Genomic DNA, 4450 nt, shown 5'->3' on the forward strand with positions numbered 1-4450 from the left:
ACAAAAGACCCCACAACAACGTCCAAAGAACTGCAGGCCTCACTTGCCTCAGTTAAGGTCAGCGTTCATGCCTCCACCATCAGGAAAAGACTGGGCAAAAATGGCCTGCATGGCAGAGTTCCAAGGAGAAAACCACTGCTGAGCAAAAAGAACATCAAAGCTCGTCTCAATTTCTCCACAACACATCTTGATAATCCCCAAGACTTTTGGGACAACATTCTGTGGACCGATGAGACAAAAGTGGAACTCTTTGGAAGGTGTGTGTCCAAATATATCTGGCGTAGAAGGAACACTGCATTTCATAAAAAGATCATTATACCAACAGTAAAATATGGTGGTGGTAGTGTGATGGTCTGGGGCTGTTTTGCTGCTTCAGGACCTGGAAGACTTGCCGTGATAAAAGGAACTATGAATTCTGCTGTCTACCAAGAGATCCTGAAGGAGAATGTCCGACCATCTGTTTGTGTACTCAAGCTGAAACGAACTTGGGTTCTGCAGCAGGACAATGATCCTAAACACACCAGCAAGTCCACCACCGAATGGCTGAAGAAAAACAAAATGAAGACTTTGGAGTGGCCTAGCCAAAGTCCTGACCTGAATCCTATTGAGATGTTGTGGTATGACCTTAAAAAGGCCGTTCATGCTCAAACCCTCTAATGTAACTGAATTCGGACAATTCTGCAAAGATGAGTGGGCCAAAATTCCTCCAGGACGCTGTAAAAGCCTCATTGCACGTTATCGCAAACGCTTGGTTGCAGTTGTTGCTGCTAAGGGTGGCCCAACCAGTTATTAGGTTTAGGGGGCAATCACTTTTTCACACAGGGCCATGATGGTTTGGATTTTTTTTAACCTTTAATAATAAACACCTTCATTTACAAATTGCATTTTGTGTTTACTTGTGTTGTCCTTGACTATTGTTTAAATTGGTTTGATGTTCCAAAACACTTAAGTGTGACAAACATGCAAAGGAACAGGAAATGAGGAAGGGGGGAAACACTTTTTCACACCACTGTATGTTGTAATAATGTAGAAATATTGTGTTATAGTATCTGGTTATAACATGAAAACCATTTTAAGGTAATAATGTAATACTGATCTGTTTTTGCTTTGGGCGGGGCAGCAATACGCTTCCGTATCATACTGTAGTTCTTCTAAAACAGTAAATTACAATGTAGCTATTTAAAAACCACAAGTGTAAACAATAGCACATTCACTTTGGAAGGACAGACTTTTTTATTGATCATAGTCAGCAATCACTCCCTCTGACAGATGAAGAAGGTTACATGTTTATGAATTTGGATGTTAATTAGTCTCAGAGCAATAGTTTGAAATCACTTATGAGATGCGTTGGGGATTTTTTTAATGTATGTATAACTTCAGCTACAGGATTAAAGGAAAACAATGATTCATTATAACTTGCTTTAATTTTACTAGCTCTGGCCATAGAACTCACAAGTATAAAATAGGATCTGGGACATTGGTAAAAATAGATCTAACTGAGCAACAAACATGAGTGTTTTTTTGGTATTACAAAATTGCGTATGAAAGACCAATTTATCAAGTCCTTAAATCAGTATCACTAGGCATATATTTAATTAACAATGTTATCCACACAAAACATGACGAGGTGGAATTGATCACTGTATATCGTACACAAACCTATGCACAACAAGTCGTATGATGTCCTGCAAAACTAGGCAACCGCTTGATGGTCATGTGACGACCTGTCACATGACAGTTAGGTTTAGTGGTCTTTACAGTTACATTTATGCGAGAAAAGGCCCTGAGAAGTGCTGGTTGTTTCAGAGGCTGTTGCAGTTGAGTCAAGCGGACAAAACGTGACTGTAACCCGGCTACAGAGCACCACAAGCTGACATCCTTACAGGGGCCGTTGTAGCCTACAAACAACAGTTAGATATATTTTAATAGATATTGCAACAACTGACAGCTGAATAGCCAAGTAAGATTTTTTTAGTGAAAATGAAAATCTTACATACACTGCATGGCAGAATGTTATTGTGTGAGTTTTCAAGTGGCATGGTATTGCAGCTTTTTTACTTCCTCTTACAAACCAGGCAAGTCCAAATTTTGTCACAGCTGACTATACTATGTAAATGTAGCTGCTACTTTTAAACTTTTTAGCTACTCTTTGTTGTATTTTTATTTTTTTATTTATATCTTTTCTACATAATTCCTCTAATCTGGTTTCTCATTAGTATTGTGTGTTTTGTTCAGGACAAAAAACATGAAACACCTTTTATATGTGAGATGAGACACAGCTTCCAGCTTTTTTGGCTATGCCAGTGTTTTTTCTGAATCTAAAGTCTAGTCTGACTGTTAAACCAGTCCAAGATCTCCTGTTTGTTCTTCTGCAGCCAGTTGATGTTAGCCCTGGTCCTCTCCAAGGCCTGCTCCACGGCCAGTGTGGCAGATCCAAACCCTGCTGCTTTGTGCTTCTCTTAAACTCCACCAGCTTGCAGAGTAAACATTAGAAACAGTTCAGACAACAGTTTGATTTTTATAATTTCACTAGGAATTACTCAATGAGTACAAACCTGTTGTAGTTCAGCAGGTGTAGAGAACCTTGCAGTGACCCCACTTATCATAGAGGCAAAGGAGAAAGAGCCAACCCCATATCTAAAAAAAAATAAAATTAACTGAAACAAGAACTGATCCTAATACTGGTTTAAAAAGCAAGCCGACTTCATGGTGGAGCGATCATAGGATTTAGCTAAACTAAAAAACTATGTTTTTTTTTAAATTGAAAGTGTATACAACTCTTGGCAATATAATCTCTACTAGACCTAAGTATAATGTTTACAAAATACTAGGGCTGTCAAAATTAATGCAACAATGACTTTACGCAAATCCCTAATTTTTTTCTAGCACGATTAACGCATTAACACAATCCTCTGTAGTTTGGAAAATAACGTCACACCGCAATATTGTTTCTTGTATTATGGCAACTGCACTTACAATACTTTATTTTAAGCCACTCAACTTACTTTCAGTCTACCTTCTACTTATTGTATGTTTGCCTGTTTTTCTTGTGTGTTTACTTGTTTGTTTTGCTGTTATTGAAGAAAATGCTGCTGTAATAGGGAAATGTCCCCGCTGTGGGATGAATAAAGTATAATCTAATCTAATCTAATCTAAAATCAGGCAGCGATGCAGCAGTAATGTTGGGTAGATGCTAGATCACACCCAATAATCGTGTAGACGGCAACACTGGGGCTTCCCTTCCACCACTGTGAGCTGAATTGGGGCAAAGAACAACATCATCAACCCAGATTAACGTTTCACCTGACGTTAGCATGTTGCTAACGTTACATGTAGCAGTGGGATGACTGTTAGAGTAAAGCAGCAAAATCACCATTAAGGTTTCTAAACCATAAACTACACAATAAAATCTTTTAACAGGAATCAGAATCTACATGCCAGTATTGACTTATAGCCTAGTCTTAGTGCCAACTACAGGAAGTTCCAAATATCTTTAAAAAAAAAAGAAAGAAAAATACTCTAAAAGTTCCCCACTCTAAACCATCAGAGGACATTATTAGGACATCAAGCCTTCTAGCGTGCTCCTCCTAACAGGTTCACCAGATCCATCTGTTCAATGCTGCTTGCAGCTTTAGTTTGTTTTTAAGTTTACTTAAAAAATGTTTACTAAAATAATTTAACTGTTTTGCTGGTTTTTTTACTGTTTTGGGGTTTATTGTTTTACCTAGTAAAGCACTTTGCAACTGGGTTCTATTAAATGTCCTATATTAAATGTAACTTATTATTTTTCTCACGTATAGCTAGACACAAAGTAAATAATTCATCTTTATGAGTGGAATACCACTGTGTGAACATGTATTCCCACTGTTCCCTGACAAAGTCCCATGCCAGACTCTGTCCCAATCTGTTGCTGGCGACAGATGTAATGACGGAGGTAGCATCTGCTTACGGATCATAGCTGAGTTTAAGGTATAAGACGATACCTGTGAGAACAGAGAAGATAGGCATGACAGTTGCATTCTTTCCATCATAACCTTTTTCCATTGGCTCGTTCCAACTGATTTTTAGATTTTGCTTTTGAGACATCGCATAATCTTGCCCCTAGTCTATGTTGTTAAAATGGTATCATGACTCTCTTCTTAATGACTCTTCTTTTTCTTCTTCTGTTTGAAGGTAAACTGCAATTTACCATTAAACAGAAGAAGACTTGTGACTGACGGCAGTATTGTAGTGCTCATCGGGAAAAAAACATGTATTTATTACATTATTAAAAGTTGGTTTCACCGTTTCATTTTAACCGCTGCAGCTTCCTTGCCTGCCACATCCACAATTTGAAAATACATTGATGCTTGTTTTGAACGCTTTTGAACGCTTTGATGTCTATCATCCGGGTACTCGTAGTGCACTGCATGTGGCCACACTTTGTCAGTGGAGAATGCACTATGCACTC

The 4450-nt window shown here is 38.3% G+C and overlaps 1 long non-coding RNA gene across 1 annotated transcript; it reads right to left on the reverse strand.

Annotated features, from left to right (window-relative positions):
- Positions 1-2458: 2458 nt before the first annotated feature.
- Positions 2459-3939, reverse strand: LOC116681103 (uncharacterized). The gene is made up of 3 exons (XR_004329962.1): positions 3845-3939; positions 2556-2637; positions 2459-2473 (listed from the first exon to the last, which is right to left on the reverse strand). It is a non-coding gene; the product is annotated as an uncharacterized LOC116681103 (long non-coding RNA).
- Positions 3940-4450: the final 511 nt, after the last annotated feature.

Source organism: Etheostoma spectabile, unplaced genomic scaffold (assembly GCF_008692095.1).
Source record: "Etheostoma spectabile isolate EspeVRDwgs_2016 unplaced genomic scaffold, UIUC_Espe_1.0 scaffold00018563, whole genome shotgun sequence".
NCBI classification, from domain to species: domain Eukaryota; kingdom Metazoa; phylum Chordata; class Actinopteri; order Perciformes; family Percidae; genus Etheostoma; species Etheostoma spectabile.